The sequence below is a fragment of the Heteronotia binoei genome, chromosome 12 (genome assembly GCF_032191835.1).
Source record: "Heteronotia binoei isolate CCM8104 ecotype False Entrance Well chromosome 12, APGP_CSIRO_Hbin_v1, whole genome shotgun sequence".
In the NCBI taxonomy this organism is placed as follows: Eukaryota; Metazoa; Chordata; class Lepidosauria; order Squamata; family Gekkonidae; genus Heteronotia; species Heteronotia binoei.
Genome location: NC_083234.1, coordinates 29381633 through 29401247, shown reverse-complemented (window position 1 = coordinate 29401247; position 19615 = coordinate 29381633). Strand labels below are relative to the sequence as shown.

The 19615-nt window shown below is 41.9% G+C and overlaps 1 protein-coding gene across 3 annotated transcripts in view; it reads right to left on the bottom strand.

Annotated features, from left to right (window-relative positions):
* PKNOX2 (PBX/knotted 1 homeobox 2) overlaps positions 1–19615 on the bottom strand; it is a 345266-nt gene that overhangs the window by 260920 nt on the left and 64731 nt on the right. For all 3 annotated transcript variants that reach the window (XM_060250580.1, XM_060250578.1, XM_060250579.1), the window contains exon 2: positions 15976–16198. The gene's annotated coding sequence lies outside the window, so the exon portion shown is untranslated. The remainder of the gene's footprint in view (positions 1–15975; positions 16199–19615) is intronic.

Sequence of the window (19615 nt, the reverse complement as noted above, 5' to 3'; positions counted from 1 at the left end):
TTGCAGCTGCTGGAATAGCCTTGAGTTAAGCCATAGTTCTCGCAGAGCTGTCCTTGAAAGGACACCTTCTGTGAAAACTCTCTCAGACCCACCTACCTCACAGGGTGTCTGTTGTGGGGGAGGAAGGTAAAGGAGATTGTAAGCCGCTCTGAGACTATGAGATTCAGAGTGAAGGGCGGGGTATAAATCCAATATAAGCTTCTTTGTTTTATCCTCTCAACAATTATGTGAGGTCAGTTAGGCTATGCGTAACTGGCCCAAGGTAACTGTATGATCTTCCATAGCACAGCAGGGATTTGAACCTTGATCTCCTAAATGCTAGTTCAACACACTGCCAGAGAGTTGACACAGTGCACTGGATAGCACACTAGACCAGAAAAAAAAACAAAAAACTAGACCTTGTTCAGAAGCCATGAAGCTTGCTGAGTGATCTGGTGCTATCACTTAACCAAACTTACCTCACAGGGCTGCTGTGTGGATAAATTAGGGCATGGTCTTGAGCTCCAAGGAAATGCTAGGGATCTCAACAGGAGGTGAGAAGAGAAAGAGTTGATAAAGCACAATGACACACTGGGAATGCCAATTAATTAAGATTTGGTATTCCTTTACTCAGTTCATAAACCTCTATTTAAAAAGAAATAGAGCAATAAAATTTTAAAACCAACAATAAAAACATCCAAAATAATGATATGTGTATTCTAATAAAAGCCAAATACAGACGTTATCTATGTTGGTGGATGCAAATGATGATCGAATAAGATCCCCTAATTCCTCAAGGAGTCTCCTGTTTAATTAATTTATATCCTGCTACAATGTCTCTTACCAGACTTCATTCACCCTATACTGCAGACATACAGTTCAGTGTTTGTCCAACTCTTCATAGGGAGTGGAACTTCAGAGCTTTCCCCCCAACAAGGTTAAACCCTTTTCTAGTAGCAGGTTACAAGCATTCCCAGAGATTCTGTCTCGGTGTGGTGATTTACTCTAGTTACTGCCAAAGCATATAGAAGAAGAATATACCCTTCCTTTCACTTGGAGTCTCAGAGAGGCTTACAATCTCCTTCCCTTCCTCTTCCCACAACAGACACCCTGTGAAGCAGCTGGGACTGAGAGAGCTCTTTTGAGAACAGCTCTGAGAGAACTTGTGACTGACCCAAGATCACCCACCTGACTGCATGTGGAGGAGTGGGGAATCAAACCCGATACTCCCAGATTAGAGTCCGTGCTCTTAACCATGACACCAAACTGGCTCTCTATAGGAGAACCACACATCATGCCATTTTGGTGCCTATGAGGGAGAGAGGTAACTTGCAAACCACCATCTAGCGGAACCAGTGGTGCTACAGTGGAATCCTCCATGCCAGGCACCCATAAGGAACCAGTGGCTGAACTTGAACACATGTGAACACATGAAGCTGCCTTATACTGAATCAGACCCTTGGTCCATCAAAGTCAGTATTGTCTATTCACACCAGCAGTGGCTGTCCAGAGTCTCAGGCCGAGGTCTTTCACATCACCTCCTACCTGATCCTTTTAACTAGAGATGCCAGGGATTGAACCAAGGACCTTCTGCATGCCCAAGAGGATGCTCTACTGGTGAGCCTGGGTAGGGGGTAAGTCATGAACATTTTCTGCCATCTCCATATAAATTCTGCAAAAGCCTATGCAGGTATCCCGACTGTGTGAATGCTCACTGAGTCACTGCACGTGGAGGGAGAGTGGGCACGTGGGCTGATCTTGCCCCCTGCCTCTTTGCAAACAACAAGTGAGCTCCAGAAGGAGGGAGGTCTCTGTGCAAGTAAGGGAGGGGTTGTGTCCCAGTGGCAGAGCATCTGCTTGGCATGCAGGAAGTCTCTGGCATCTCCAGTTAAAAGAATCTGGTGGTAGGTGGTGTGAAAGACCTCTTTATGAAACACCGGAGAGCCACCACCACTCCAAGTACATAGTACTTAATGACTTCTACATAAAACACTGGAGACGCATTGCCAGTCCAAGCAATGGGTCTGATGCACCAACAGTCTGATTCAGCATAAGGCAGCTTCTTGCACAGGCTCTTCAAGCAGACCTGTAGTATCACATCTTTACCATTTTCTCCCCATGCCCCCCCCATGTGGGTGGTCAGTCATTGGGCCAGGTGCTGGAGGGAGTCCTGGGGGTTGCCCTGCTCCCTCCTGCCCGTTTCTCATGGCTGCTGTGTGGATCTTCCTTCTCTCGCCCAGAGGGGCATCTACTGGTTCACCCTCTAGGATGCCTACAACACCAGTTTTGGCCTCATCATCATTGTCCTCTTCATGTGCCTTGGCATGGCCTTCTTTTACGGTGAATCCCTCGCAGGGCCCTCGTTCCCTGCCCATCTCCTGCCGCTACCAACCAAGGTGAAGGCTGCAATTCTATGTTCCTCGTTAATGTCAATTCCCAACCCAGATACCGTTTTCACTGCCTGCCAGTGATCCCTCTTGATCAGCCTCCTGGTTGCCCTGAGCAGCCTTTCTCTTTGCTTCTCAGGGGTGAACCGATTCTGCCAAGACATCATGGACATGATCTGCCCACCATGGTGCAGCAAACTGGTTCTGTACTTCAAGGCCTGCTGGGTGGCCGTCACACCCGGGCTACTCCTGGTAAGGCCTTGTCACCATTCTCCTCATGCAGACTGCGTGGCCATGGCATGAAGGCAGGGAGCGGGGCCAATATGCTCACGCCTGCTCTCCCTCCATGCAAGGTGAGTGCTAATACGATCAAGGATGTCTGCACAGGGTTAATGTGTGCTCAGCTTCTAATTTCTGTTCTCGCCTGTGCTTCCACCATGGCTCAGGGAAACTACAGAGGCCTTCCCCCCTCCAAGTTGAAATTCAGTCCTATAAAACCTTCTCCTTTAGCACTTCAGGTGTATTCAATTCTCTTCTTTACTGGCTGCCCTGGCACAAGAATCCTTTTACACAGGGTTTCAGATGCATAAAAGATGTAAAATATTTCTAAATTATTCACATGGCATTTAAATATGAATCTGCTACTGCGGCAGAATTATGAGAAAATAGAGGCGGTTGTATTAAAGAACCGGTGTCTCCATTTCGCCATCTTTCTTTTATTTGAATGAGAAATCATTTGGCATTTGATTGCACAAAAGTGAATGTGGAGAAGGGCAAAAAAGTGAAAAAACCACACATACAGAAGCTCCAAACCCATTTAACCAACCTGGTGTGCCGTTACACAAAACTGGCCACAACGTTCCTGGGTGTTTTGTTCACTGTTCTTTCAATAGCTAATTAACCTCACCACCAGAGAGCAGTACAGCCACACATCCCATAGATTCTTCTGAGCGTCTTCCTGGCAGATTAACAGTGGAGTTAATGTCCAAGGAGTACTTGGAGATCCCCTGCTGAAATATAGGCAAAGCTAACCATATATCCTGAGAGATGAAGGGCTCAGGTTGGAATCTTGACTCACACTTCTACTGGCTGTTGCTTCTCCACCTAGCATGTCTTTGCCTTCTGTAAAATAACTCAGAACATCATAGTGTATTTCTTCAGCAGGCTATGAGCAACCTAAGATGAAACTTGCAAGTATTAGATCTAGCTTCTAGCAGGTCAGGATCAAGTGTAGCAAAGTTTTGGTACAGGCCAAACAAGACCACAAAGAGAATGGTGGTGAGTTGGATTTCCTTGCTCTTCATACTAGGGAAACAGCCACTGTAAGTCTCTTACAATCAGGCTACGAATTCAGCAGGAGCTCTCAGGAGCACAGCTCCTGAACCTTTTTGATGGTTCCCCTTCCTCCTCCCCACCTTGTCCATTGAATAGTAGGTACAGCTGCATAACAAAACCTGGATGAGCTCCACCACCTATTTTTCTACAAAACAACCTTATGCTACAATGATACGAAGCACAAACAATTCCCTCCCCAAATCAAAGCAGTAAGGTTTTTTAATATATATAAAGCCCCCCTCCCCCTCCCCCCCCCGTGCAATCACTCTTCATAATAGCAGACTTAATGGTCAAGTACCTGTTAGTAGGATTACAAAACAGGCTTTTGTGTATTTGGGAGAATTCCTAGATATGCAGAAAAATATGAGTTCATACATTTAAAAAGGCCCCAATATGGATACCCCAGGCTAGCCAGATCTCGTCAGATCTTGGAAGCCAAGTAGGGTCAGCCCTGATCAGTACTTGGATGGGAGACCACCAAAGAAGTCCAGGGTCATTACAAGAAGGCAGGCAATAGCAAACCACTCCTGAACGTCTCTTGTACCACAATCTGAGTATGTTGCCATAAATGAGCTGCAACTTGATGGTGAAAAATAGAGACATCCTTTTCCTTCAAAAAAAAAAGAGAACAGGGCATGTTCTAGAAGGCACAGAATGCTAGTTAATGAGTACTAGTTAATGAGAGAAGATATTAAAAAAGGAAAACGGAAGGGGAAATTGATCCACATGGGGGGCGTTTTTCCATAGTGAAAGCCACATTTCCAAGTTTGTTATTGTAAACTGCCTTGAACCAAAAAGAAAGGCTGGATATAAATGTTTCAATCAATAAAAATTTTAAGTAACAAAAAAAAGATATATACTTCCTTAAGAGCTCAATTGCAGATTTTAATGATGCCTTTAATGTAAGCCTTATTCTTTGCTCTGTCTGAAATGAAATATCTCTCAAGGAGACAAACACAAGGTTGATCTAATAGTACTCACAGCAGGACACAAACCCATGAAAATTCTACATAAGTGTCATTGAGACAGATTGGGGGGGGGGTTCATATGACGGCACTCTAGGGCTCCGCCCACCCATTTGTATGAGGCTTGTCCAAGAGAATGTCCTAACTGCACCCAGAGTTTCTTTAGGCACTATCTGGGATGGAAACCAAGCCAAGCTAGAGGAGGCAAAAAAAAAAAAAACCACATAAAAATCCTGATAAAATCAGAGCACAGCTTGATGCTCACTAATTACCTGGTAAAACTATTTATATGCTGCTGGCACTCTGAGAAGAAGCTCCTGCTAAGGGAGGTCTGCATCAATATTAATGCTGCTGCTCTCATGTTAATACCCTGAGTTGCAAAGTGACAAAGGCACATGTCCCGGAAAAATGGGGGGGCGCGATAAAGGAAAAAGAAGATCTCAGAGTTCAGAGATCTCCAAAAACAAAGAGGAAGGGAGCAAGTGATGCAGAAAAGAAAGGACAATGCAAGGTATGTAACAAACAACTGTAATTAGTTCTCTACATCAAAAATTAATCTGCAGGAGAAAGTAAGACTAGAGGGGAGGATTAGCAAGCAGCCAGGTATTCTCACAGAGCAGAAAACCATTGTTTGGAGCAACTATTAGGGAAGCAACTCATCCTAACAGAAGGAGAAACCTACTGTTCATTTGCATATGTGTCACCATAAGGATCTAAGACTAACCCTCAGGGATCAGACCACCAGTCCAGCAAACCGGGGCTCTGTTGCCCTCCAAATGTCCTTGGAAAGAGCAGGAACAGAGCAACAGCCCTTCTCTGTTGTTAGACCCCCAGGAATTGGCATTCAGTGGTACACTACCTCTGCATATCGTGGTGCCACTTAGTTAAAATGGCTAAGAGCCTGTGATATATTATGTATTATTGTAACTCAAATTCCAAGCCACCCTGATTCTCTGCAAAATTTAAACTGCCTTAAAGTGAGTGTGAGTAGGGAAGAGAAAAAAAATGGACAGGTCAGGTTTGACATGCCCAGATGGGAACATTAGTTCATTATGAGTTCCAGGCATACTGGGGTTATAAAGGTTCTGGCTCCTCATAGGTAAGAATTAGCTTATACACAAGAATGGCAGTCCAGCTGATCATCTGGGATATCTGTGCTATTTACCAACCTCCTAGATGAACAACGCATTCTTTCCTTCCACTCTAAGGAAGAGCCAGAACACTGCTGTAGAACATATGCTTTATATGTGCTACATTTCCAGCTTGGAAAAGAGATTTTGAAGTGGGTGTCTTGAGATGGTGCACCTTTGGGACAGGAGGGAGCTCAGTGGAGATGGGATGTCACTCTAGGACTTGTTTTTTTTCCTATGATAGACCATAGACTCTGCCCTCCAAATCTGACATTTCCTTTAAGGGAACTGATATCTGTAGTCTGGAGGTGAGTTTTATTTTCAAGGAAACTCCAGAAACAAATGCTGGCTGTGTCCTAAAAGCAGCCACTTTGCATTCCAAGACAAGTTTCAGAAATTGCTCATTTCTGCGTAATCCACATAGTCTAGCATCACCTTAAAGACTAGCACATTAATTGTGGCATAAGCTTTCAAAAGCCAGAGCCCTTTTTATCAAATATATGGTGCTGCCATCATTTGAAAAGTCTGGATAGACACACACACACACACACAAACAAGTTATCATCATCCAAATACTAACCAGGGTCAACCCTGTGTAGCTTCCAGGATCTGGTGACATCTAGCTAGCCTACCATACATTGCACATTGGAAAACAAGATCAGGGTTTTTTTTAAAGGTATTCCTGTTAGAATGGATGCAGACCAATCCCAGTGACAAACTGGTAAAGCAAGTTGAAGAGTATACACAAACCTATACAAAAGTGAAAATAACTTTCAGTAGTAGTGAACCAGCCTCTCCCAGTCTCTATTGATACAAACGGTCCAGTACGTATGTCAATATCAACTCGAACAACTTCCTGCACCAATCTGTCTCCCTTTAATTTTTTTTTTGCTAATATGTATCAATTTTTAAGTCTGGTCCCCTTGACAGTTTTTAAGTGTTTCCATGTTTAATGTATTGTTTATATCCTTGGGTTCTCTTGCATGAACGTTTGGCTGGTATGAATGAAAGAAGGGAATTGCTGGCCTATGACATCAGAAGGCTCCTGCAATTTTTTTTTTTTATAAAACCCTAATTGTGGCCACAATGTTTTTAACCTGTCATGAAACTGTTTCTTCCGGCTGCCGCAGTCTAACATGGGAAAAGTACACCAGAGCAGCCATGCTACCTCAAAGCAAAGATCCATCTAATCCACTTCCCTGTTTACGACAGTGGCCAATCAGATGCCCCCTACAGGCAGGATAGCAATAGCCTTTCACCAACTGATATGTTTCTGAATATGGAGGATTTCTTCAGCCTTGATAGGTTATAGCTGTTGTTAGATGTGTTCTTTTGGCTTCTGTGACTTCTTTTAATTTAATTCCTCTTTACTTCCTTTTTCCTTGTGTCCTCCCCCTCCCCCATTTTATTACGGTTATTTTCTGATTTTGGAACAATCTCTCCCCCCTCCCCACCATGCCCTCCATTTTACATAAAAACCAACGGAACTCCCACTAGGACAAGTACTCTCTCTTTCAGACCTCCTGTTGTGATATGAAACGAGGAATGATTTTTCTCCCTGATTTCACCCACATTGTCATAAACTGTTTGTTCCAAATATGTTAAATATTTTGATTAAGTCTGTTTTCAGGGTTAATGGTACTTATGTAAGTTTTAGACCTGGACTAACAAAAGAGGACAACCATGGTTGTCCTTTACACAGAAAAGGGGGAAAGTCAGGGGTGGTGGTGGTCTAATTTTCAAACAAAGGATGCATATAGGGGAGGGGCCCCAGAATATTTCGCCCCTGCCACTCCTTCCCTGTTGTTTTCCATCATGTCAAAAACATTTCTATTAGCACACCTCCAATGCTATAAGGGAGCAGGGCTATAGAAAAGTGTTTTAGGAATGGTGTCATCTAAAAATGAACAGCTTAAGTGTTACAGAGGAAGGGGGACAAAGACATAAATAAGCATGGTGGCCACATCAAGTGTCTTTGAAAATGCAGTTCGATGAAAGATATTGATTCGGAGGTGGAAAGTACTATCAAGTTGCAGCTGACTTATGGCGATTCCATAGGGTTTTCAAGGCAAGAGACAAACAGAGGCGGTTTGCCATTGCCTGCCTATGCATCATGACCCTGGTATTACCTGGAGGTCTCTTATTCAAATACTAGCCAGAGCCAACTCTGCTTAGCTTCTGAGATCTGATGAGATCAGGCTAGTCTGGGCCACCCAGGTTAGGATAATAGATACTGATATAGAATAAAAAATGGGTGAACACCGTGAAAAAGTTTACTACCTGGTGAGTTGTCTATGGGACTGCTTAGAGGTCTGCATTACTTTGGTTTCTGCCACACATTCTCCTATTGCTGTGAATTTTGAGTTCTTGACTAAGTAAGAAGGCTAGGAAAACATTCCTTTCTACTTCTGTAAATGAATAACCAGGCACAATGAAGCAGGCATGATTCAATGTGTGAAAGGATAGGTAAAATGAAGTAACAATGGGCAGTGGACCAACAAACAGCATGAAACAGAGAAACCCAACCACATTACATCCCTCTGTCACTTATCTAAGAAACAAGCAAATGTTCCCCACTCTTTCCACAGAATAAGCTGCCAGTCTGTGGGCCAAACGAGACATTACAGCATCTACAATGTAACATCAGTTTTGGTTTTTTATTTACCCACTTAGCTGCAGAACAGCCTGCATGGAACAGACAGTGCAAGAAGTTGCAAAAAGGCAGATAAAAGAGGAAACTTAGATCCAGTTCACACAGTACACAAGACCTCCACATAGGGTTGCCAGGTCCAACTAAAGAAATATCTGGGGCTCCACCCCACAGGAGGCTTTGTGGGTGGAGCCAGGAGCAAGAGTGTGACAAGCACAATTGAACTCAATGGGAGTTCTGGCAATCATATTTAAAGGGACCGCATGCCTTCTCTTCATTTGGAATAATGCCTTCTCTTCATTTGGAATAATGAAGGATAGGGGCACCTTCTTTTGGGGCTCATAAAATTGGTCCCCCTGGTCCAATCTTTTTGAAACTTGGACGGTGTTTTGAGGAGAGGCATCAGATGCCATGCTGAAAATGTGGTACCTCTAACTCAAAAAACAGCCTGCCCAGAGCCCCAGATACCCACATATCAATTCTCCATTATACTCTATGGGAATTGGTCTCCATAGAGTATAATGGAGTGCCCAGCAGAAGTTTCCTCCCCCCCACTTTCTGATGACCCTAAAGCCGGGGGGAGAGCCTCCAAACTGGAGGGTTCCCTGCCCCCAACTGGAAATTGGCAACCCTAGAATAGAGCCTTTACATTCAGAGAAAGTATGTGCAAGGAAAACATCCAAGAAGCTGCTGCCTCCTTTGTATCTCCTTGGGCATTGGGTGGGCAGCTGTAGGAAACAGGAGACAGGATATATGGACCTTTGGTCTGATCCTGTAGGCCACTTCTTGGCCTTCCCTAAGCTTTTTCCACATGCAGCACTTCTAATCTCAAAGGGCCCTGAGGAAGCACAATTTGCCTTCTTGTGAAAACTTGTGTACTACTTCTAGTACACTTTTTTCTCCCAAATGAGTAAACAGAACCCCCAAGGACCATTTTAGATCAGGAAAACAGCTTATGGAGACTCTCCCTTTGTGCTGTGGTCTCAATCCAAATTGGGTCTCTGCATACATGGTAAGCAACTTTTTAAAAGTTCTGAGAGCTCCTGACACAAACTTTCAGATTAACATCTAGCTATGACCTAAGACTCAGTGAATGGAGACTCTTTGGCTTGGTTAGCTATCTCAACCATGTGACTATTAATTTTTTCAGCTTGTCATCACTTTCTGCCAAAAGTAGATGGGGAAGGGAGCCAAGGAAAAGGGACAGTCTTATTTACTCCGTATCATTCCAGAGATTCCCTCCCTTCAAGGCAAAGTTGCATTCCTGCCCTTTTAGCTAAATTAAATCCTCGAGCAAGTTTTAAAACCAGTGCAAGCAGCAACAGGAACTATGTGGAACTGGATTCTCTGGGGTGTCTGCCACTGTGAGAACACATACTTTATAAAAAAAATTATAATTTCCAATCAAATGCAGTTTTGATGGTTCACACACAGTTAAATGTGGAAGAGGCACAAAAGCTCCACAACTTTTTCTCCTCCTCCTCCTGTGTTAACTAGATGCTTTCTTCCACGTCCTGTTTACTCCACGGTATAGATTACAAGAGGGGAATACAGCCTGACCCATGCTAAAGTGGCTTTCAGAGGCAAATTAGTATCAACAAGCAGAACACCAGGCTGCTTAGTTCAGTGTGAAAGCAAAATTTCTCTGAGAAGACTGATCCTTAGTTCCAGCTGTTCCCACTGCCTTCCTCCTATTCGATTTTCAGAGAATTAGGATAAAATGAGAATAGCGCAGCCTCAGGGCAGATTCACATGATATTTTAAATATAGCATGAGAGTTAATGAGCATGTGATGATACCACTGTCCAATGCTTCACACACCCAAATTGCAGTTCATCACGCACCTGCAGGAACACTTCTTCTTGCATGCGTCAAAGTGTCATGCACACATAGTGCTGAACACATATGTAAACACAAGACTCTACATGCCTCAGGATGCTTCATTCATTGTGACCTATCTAACTGGGCATATGATAGAGAGTTTCAGGGGGTAACTGTGTTGGTCTGCAGCATAAATTCAATGCTCATCATAACTCGGATTCAGTGTTGCACAAGTGGAAACATGAACAGAGGTAGTATAGTGCCAGTGCCACTCGCTCTAGATCTTGTGCAGCACCCATGCTTCCTTCCCTCCATAATACAGTGCCCATAAACTGATTGCATAAGATCTTGCCAAGTGAAAACACCAGTGGGGATACCACAAATTTGACTTAACGCAAGTGGTTTCTCGTTATTCCACATGCACAAGTGCTCCAGAACAAGCAAACATTGTGTACTGTGTGAACTAGATCTTAGTTTCCTCCTTTATCTGCCTTTTTGCACCTTCTTGCACTGTCTGTTCCATGCAGGCTGTTCTGCAGCTAAGTGGGTGAATAAAAAGCCAAAGCTGATGCTACATTGTGGTTGCTGTAATGTCTAGTTTGGCCCACGGGGGGATCCAATCCCATACTTCCAGTAATTAAGTTGAGCGCAAGCACATTTTGAGCCTGAACTGAAAACCCAGCAGGGTCACCATGAACACAAATACATGAATTTGCTGGGGCACAGGCTCTATCACATGCCCAAATGGCAAATCATAGCACTGCTGATGAACCAAAGAAGGAAACTTTGTGACAGAGTGGTAAATTATGATCTTACAAGTGGTGATCTTGTAATTTACTAGTGATTGCTTGGTTGATACTCCAAGATGAGCAAGCCCAGTTCTGCCTCTCTCATTCCCACTTTCTTGCCCTCTTCCTAATCAGAATTGGCTTTCTGGCCAGCTGGAGGACTCCTCTATGATTATGCTCCAGGTATCCCTCTCTTCCAAGCTCCCCCACTCTTTTTTTCTATTAAAGTCTAAGTCAAGAATCTCCTAGCTGCTTTTTCCAAGTATACATCCCACTAAGTTAGAGTCTTCAGTGTTAAGGTTACATATTCTACCTCCAGACCCTTATAATTGTTTTTCATGGCATTATACTTCACTGAAGTCCCTGTCCTCCCCAGGCTCCCTCCCCAAATATCCAGGAATTTCCCTGCCTGGATCTGGCAACCCTATTAAAAAGAAACAGAATTATTGTAGTTGAAGCTGCCATGGCTATAGACCCTTTCACCAGATATATGAAGTGTATACTCAGCTAATATTAGCAAGGGAAGGATTGTGAATTTTGAGACTAAAAGACTACAAAATGCAAGAGGTACAGTTTGCACCATTTCTATGCCAAACTCAAAAATACAAGATAAGCACAGTGACCATTCACAACAGCTGTAAACCGTGAGAGTTAAACCCTGGTGCATACAATTCAATTGACTGTTAAATTCTAATTCAGCAATTATTTACGCTACAATAAATCTATTAGTCTTTGAGGTGCCAGAGAACTTATTTTTGTTTATAAAGGAAGAACAATTATGACACTGATTAAAAATGAATTCTCTCATGGAGCGATGATCCCTTGCACTGAATGAATAAATATTATATATTTAATGTTAAAGTCCCCCCCCTTTTACGTTCATGCCAATGTTTCCTCTGTATCCCCCCCACCCTGCATTTTAAATAAATAAATAAATAACTCTAGCATGTAACAGGGTTTTCTCAGGCAACTTGATCAGCTCATGGTAACGTAGAAGCTGGCATGGGCTTTTCTAAGACTGGCAACTACTTGCCGGTTGTATTGATAAGTCTTTAAATTTTAACCTGTGCCACTTTCCCAAGATCCATTTCTCTTTGATCAGTACACACAGAAGCCCTGTTCAGGAAATATGTATGTACTGACCAGGACTTTTTAAATAGAAAAAGCCCAGCAAGAACTCATTTACATATCAGGCCACACCCCCATCCAAGAAAACCATAGTTTTCCTGGAAACGCCTAGAGTGGCCCCGCACGGGCGGCACCATTTTGATGATGTCACTTCCGGGTAACGTCATCGCAGGGGGAGGTTCCTGCGCCAGCCCAATGTGGGCCAGCAGGTTGAGAACTTCCCGGGCGGGAGATTCCCTGCTCAGACAGGGGGCTTGGCAGCCCTAGACACCAAGCCAGCTGGAACTGTGTTCCTGTTCAAAAAAAGCCCTGGTCCTGACAAAGTACACATGTGACACATTAGACAGATGGGTGATGCCATGTCCACTGGTTCTGCCCCTGACCTATACACATTTACAGATAGCCCAATTCCAATGGCCCATCCAAAATGAATGACTATACATGGAGAGTGGTCCAAAAATGTTCAGATGAACATTTGCATGGAGCTTCTTTCTAAGTTCTTTTGTTGAAAAAAACCCAACAGGACCTCATTTGCATATTAGGCCAAACCCTCTGATGCCAAGACAGCCAGAACTACATTCCTGTGTGTTCCTGCTCAAAAAAAGCCCTGGAAAGAATGAGAATTCCATGCATTTAAGAATGCTTTCTATAGGTACACACAGATAAGAGGAATTCTTCATGAAATGTTTTATCTGTTGTCTCAGCAGATTTTAATTTCTGCATTTTAAAAAAGCTCTTGTTTCTAAGCACTCTTACATAGACACTTCTATTTATAATTACGTTTAGCTAATCTTAAACTCTACGGCCCCTGTGTGTGGATGATGAAACCCTACAGTCTCTGGGGACTCCTCAGGTATGTTTTTTTGTGTGTGTGTGTGTGTGTGTGTGTAAATTAGCCAAAAGGAAAAAAGATAACCCACCTTGCAAAAAAACACAGTGATGAGTAGTTCAGAGCAGCTGAGTAAAACAGGGGCGTCTCAAAAATCCCCCATACCCCCCAGCAATCACTCATTAACCTACAATTGTTCAAATTTGGACCGTAACACTATAGACTCAAACAAGTGTTCTCAGAGCTTGAAAAATGGAAACTGACCTGAGATCAGTCTCTTCATGTATTTCTCCTAATTAGAACAACGCAAAGTATTTTTAATTGGGGTGATAAAAATGGTTAAGCTGTTAGCTTAGCTTCACTAAGAAGAGCAGGGTTTGAATTATTAGTTCCATAAAATCGGTTGATGATACTATTACTTTTATTCCTGAGAGCTTTACCAAAAAAGAAAGAAGAAAAGAGAAAGAAAAAAGAGCTGAAGCTGGTATTTAAACTTGCAGATAAAGTTCAGCATATTTAACAACTGCAGGTCAACTGGAAAACTGCACAAGAGATTCAATGGGACCAGAGAATTGTGCAGTGTGAAAAATCAACAGTAGTGCAGTGAGCAGTGTTGTCTTCAGGTGTGGGAGGAGACTCGTATTTAAATCCTGCTCAAAAATGAATCTCTCTTAGCTAAACCTAATTCCAAAGGTTAATGTTTATTGCGTTTATATCCTGCCCTTCCTGCAGGCAGGCTCATGGTAGGCAACATCATATTGAAAACATTAAGAATCAATTATTTAAAAAGTAGTTAAATCAATAAAACAATTTATAAGGTGGCAAAATATTTACTCAAGAACCCTAACAGCTGGATAGATGGTCAGCAGGAGACACAACAGAGTATTAAAGCTAAAATGCTACTCTAAGCTTTTTGGAGAAAATATAGATAACAAATCAACAGCAATGACAGTTATGTAGAAGTAAATGAATGGGGACAAGCCCAGGGGTGGAATTCTAGCAGGAGCTCCTTTGCGTATTAGGCCACACCCCCTAATGTAGTCAATCCTCCAAAAGCTTACCAAAAAGAGCCTCGTAAGCTCTTGCAGGATTGGCTACATCAGGTGAGTGTGACCTAATATGCAAAGGAGCTCCTGCTAGAATTCCACCCCTGGACCATTTACAGTAAGTTAACTGAAGGAGATTATGGTGGCTTTGGCTTCAATCACCCTGTGACAACTTGGCAGCTTTCCACTGTGTGTAAATGCCAGGGCTACCAAGGGTCTCCAGAGGTCCTCAAACAAAGATTCTCTCTACAGCCACCATTCACACCACCCTGACCTAACCCCATCATTATCTGAAAACAAAATGCCTGACTTTGCCCAGCTCTGTAGTTTGACTGAGTGAATAAGTTTTGCGCACAGAGCCCCTCCCTCCAGCCCTGGTTATTGGATGGGCACAAGCATGGAGCACAAACTGGTAGTATGTCTGCTGATGTTATGTATGTATATATTTCCACACTAAGACATATACAGAGAGAAACAGTGGTGCCTCATCAATGCAAGCAAAGGAAGACTGTTTGAAAGTTACAAGAGACCGGGCCTTCTCCGTAATGGCTCCATCTTGGTGGAACCAGCTGCCCTAAGAGGTAAGGGCCCTGCGGGATCTTACCCAATTCCGCAGGGCCTGTAAGACATCCCTCTTCCGGCTGGCCCACAACTAATCGACACAGAGCACTGAGTACTGAACATCGAACACGGAACATCGAATATTGAACATGCAACCGATGAGTGTAGCTGTAGGTCCGCTTTGTGATTTTAATGTCTATGTATATGACAAATGTTTAGATTTTTTAACTATAACTTATGAAATGTTGATTTTAATGCTTAATTTTAGATTTTATGTTAGTTTTATATGTTGTAAGCCGCCCTGAGCCACCTAGTGGGAAGGGCGGGATATAAATCTTAGATAAATAAATAAATAAATAAATAAAACATTAAGACTCACACAACTGAGAGCAATCGGAAGTCTACCAAGTCCATTCCATTATATCACCCTATAGTGCACTCAAAACCACTCACTAAGAATAAAAGCAAAAAATTCAAGTAAGACGTGCCACAAAATGAATCAATTTAGGTGGCTCAAGTAATTCAGTCAAGTTACAAGGGAAGATTAAGTAGTTATGTCTAGTTTCCCCACCCACTTGCAGCCATTAGCTAGAGGAATCAATACCAAGAGCACTAGCAGATCTCCTGTCCCCAAGCCAGTTTCTGTCCAGTTTCAGGAAGAGAAATGAAACAGCAGACTATAATAGTTCCTCCAGGCAGACGCACACCATCTCCCCCATGTACAACAAAACATCTCCCACCCTTTACAACTTCTTCCACTGCCATCTCGCTGCTCTTATTGTCATTTTCAACTATAGAACAATCCAGTAAATTCCACCTGATGGACAGCACTGTGAGAGATCCCTCATTTTCCTCGCTTTGTTGTTGTTGTTTTTTAACCTAATCACTTTTGTTGCCATTTCAGAAGCAACGACCTCAGAAAAATGTGTGGAGGCTGCAAGCCAAAGAATGATACAAGCAGCAGAATCACACTGTTGGCTACAAAAGGCATAGAGCCCAAAGTGCAAATCATAGCAAGACCAACTGGTAGGTCCCCGATGTGTTGGGTAGTACTCACTGGATTATGGCCAGTGTGTTTTTCTTTATACCACATGGAGATATTATACAACTCCCAGCATATTCTCTAAGGTTTATTCCTCCAAGGATCAAGTGCACCCCTTTAAACGATGACATTAAACAGAAAAGACATAATGCACATCATGTGCACCTGCCAGAGATTCATCTTGTCTCCATTTGGGAAGATGCATGATATAATTGGCACGATAAATGTAATTAGAAATATGGCTCGACTATAAAAGGAATGGTTGGTCTAAACAACATTATTACTTGAATTCAGATTTGATTTAAAATTCATACCTGGAGAATACTTTTCAATGGAGCGTTTCTGAAAATTGATGAGCGGCAGTACCCTCAGCACTCAGATGCTCTCTGGATGCTATCCAATGTTTTCAGTGTTGGTCTGAATGACAACGGAGAGAGGAGTTCCATCAAGTTCTAAAGCTTACACAATGTTGGTGCAGATGGATAACAGTTGGGTGGGTAAGGCTGGAATTCAAGCTGATCTTCATCAATGGAAGAACTAAAGGGAAAAGCAGAAAAACGTAATCATTTTTAAAATGTACAGAATTGTGTGGGAAAGGGGCAGGGAAATCAAATGTACTCATGTATACCAATTATGATTTGGTTATTTGAAAACTAGCTTTTAAGTATTTCTTTTGTGTGTGTGTGTGTGTGTGTATTTTCCTAACAGTACAAGATTCCATAGTGGATCTGTAATGGGTCATCTAGTCTAGCCCTTAATCTAGGCAACTAAATGATCTGTATACGTTTTCACATGGCAAGAAACAGTCTTTCTCACAGGAGAAGGGTTCAAAAGTTAGTTGCCATCTACAATTTTGTGAAAACACTTGTCTTGACAATGCTAAAGAAACACTTATAAATCTGCCACCAGGTTGTTCACTATGTGTGTGTAAAGCACTGTCATGGAGACTCCAGCAACAGGCTTTCAAGGCAAGTGAGAAGCAGATGTGATTTGCAGAGTCTCCCTTGGAGGTCTCCCTTCCAAATACCAAATCTACATAGCTTCCAAAATCTGACAGGATCAGGCCGCCTTCTCTGCAGGTTGTTCAATAGGGGCATCTCTCTCTCTTTTTTCCTTCTGTTAATCAATATATTTTTAATCTGTACAAGGGGGCCGCATGTATATGCACGTGTGTGTGTGGGTACTCGCTATACCCATCCTGTCAGAAATAATTTTACCATAAATATCAAAAATGGAATTAGCAACAATAGTTAAACTCACTGTGTTGGTTAGGGGAAAGACAATTAATTTGTTTATTACGGACAGGAAACCCCTTAGAGACTTTTTGCAGGAAAAAGATAACAATGACTTGATGATTTATGGTTTTGATGGTTAAGAAAGAGAAGAGAGTCTCAGAATGGCTTACAAATTCTTTTCCCTTTGCCTCCCCGCAACAGACACCCTGTGAGGTAGGTGGGGTTGGAAAAGCTCTCTCAGAACAACTCTTTTTCTGTAGACCAAATTTTATTATTTTTGCAATATATTGAAAAATATACTTCAATCAAAACCCAAATATAATCAGCCAATACATTACAAATTTTCCTCCCCCCCCCTCACCTCTAATTTATGACCTCTGTCGGTATTCAGAATATATAAAAAACATTCTAAAGGTAAAATTCACAGTTATAGAATCTTCACTAAAAGTTACCATTATCTTAACTCAAAGATGATTATTATGCTTTATTCTCAACTTAATTCTTATTCATCTAACTTACATATTAAATCAAATAACAATAATCACAGTTCTTCTTTTCTCTTTAAAAGTTCAATTATTGTTGTCAAAAACCACTAAATATCTCTTTCACTTTCCATTGTAACTCCACATAGTTTTGAAACTTCTCCCAGTCTTCTTTGAATTTCTCCAAATTGCAGTCTTTTAAGAGTTTAGTAAGTTTGTCCATTTCACTCTAGTGTAATACTTTTAAGACCCAGTCCCATTTTTCTGGTATTTTGTCTTGCTTCCACATTTGCGCATACAATGTCCTCGCAGCTGAAAGCAAGTACCACAACAATGTCCTGTCTCGCTTCAGAAAGCTTTCCATTTGTAATCCCACCAGAAAGACATCCAGTGCCCTCTTAATATTATATCCCAAGATTTTCGAAATCTCTTGTTGAATCATAAGCCAAAATTGTTTCGCCTTTTTGCAAGTCCACCACATATGGTAGAAAGAACCTTCATGTTTTTTACATTTCCAACACCTATCTGAAGCTTGATTGTTCATTTTTGCTAGTTTTTTAGGTGTCATATACCACCTATACAGCATTTTAAAACAGTTCTCTTTTATATTATAACACGTCGATATTTTCATAGAGTTCTTCCATAGGTGTTCCCACGTCTCCATTTGTATTTCCTTGTTAAAGTTTATTGCCCATTTAATCATTTTTTATTCCGTTTGGTCTCTCTTCTTCTGCCACCGCATCCAGGCGCGTAATAAGAATCGTTTACTATCAAACCGGCACTCAGTTGTGAGGTTAGTTTTCCCCCTCAGCTCCTCTCCGGCGACCTGGTTAACCGCAAAAGCGTCAGCTAGCTCCGGACTTGAGGAAAAAGCCGGGTGTCAGTAAAAGAAGCTGCCGCCTCTTCTCCAGACAGTCCAGCCAGCTCCCCAGTCTGCGAAGTACCCCCTGGTACTCCTTTAGGGGTGTCCTCGGTGTCAGGACCCTCCAAAAGTTAGCTGAACAGAACGGACTCAGAGAGTGCGTTCTGCCTCACCACGCCACAAACCGGAAGTGTTGTTGCCCATTTAATCATTTGAGGTTTCACCACCTCTTCTTCCGTAGACCATTTCAGTAACAGCTTATAAGTCCTTGAAATCAGTTTTCATTTTCACCCAACAGCATTTTTTTCATTTCTGTTTGTTCATGTCTTATACCTGTATTCCTGATATCATTCTCTACCAAGCTTTTAATTTGTTGCAATTGAAACCAGTTAAACTTATCCTGAAACTCTTCGGCCAATTTCAGTTCTACTTTGCCTCTCTGAATCTTTAGCAGTTTTTCTTCCTGTGGACTTGAAGCCAACTTTATAACTTCTGTTGGCACAATCCAAAGTGGTTTTCTCTCATCACCATATTTACTGTATTTTTTCCAAGTATTCAACACGTTCCTCCTTATATAATGGTGTGAGAAAAATCCATCCATCTTCTCCTTCCCATAATACATGTATGCAAGCCAACCAAAAATATTTCCATGGCCTTCTAATGACAATAATTTTCTGTTAAGCAAAGTTACCAAGTCCTTAATCCATACCAAACAAACTGCATCATGGTATAACCTTAAATCAGGTAATTGGAAGCCACCTCTTTCTTTTGCATCCGTCAGAATTTTCATTTTAATTCTTGGTTTTTTGCCTGCCCATACAAATTCTGAAATCTTTCTTTGCCACAGATTAAATTGTTTCTTTATCTTTCACTATTGGAATAGTTTGAAAGAAAAACATAATTCTTGGTACAACATTCATTTTACTTGCAGATATCCTCCCCAGCATGGATAAATTCAGTTTATTCCACTTTAACATATCCTCTTCAATTTTATGCCAAAGCTTTTCATAGCTATTCTTGTATAAATCAATGTTTCTCATCGTAATCTCCACTCCTAAATATTTTACTTTTGAGGTAACTTTGCATCCAGTAGCATTTTGTAGCTCTTTCTGTTTGCTTAGTGACAGATTCTTACTAAGGATTTTCGATTTTTCTTTGTTGATATAAAAACCCGCCAGTTCTCCATACGCTTTGATTTTCTTTAACAACAAAGGTGACACTTGTAATGGATTTTCATTGATAAACGTCACATCATCTGCAAGGGCTCTGTATTTAAAGGAAAACCTTTCAACTTCAGTCCCTCTATTTCTTTATCCTCTTCAATTTGAGTCAACAAGACCTCTAGGGTGATTATAAATAGCAACGGAGATAGAGG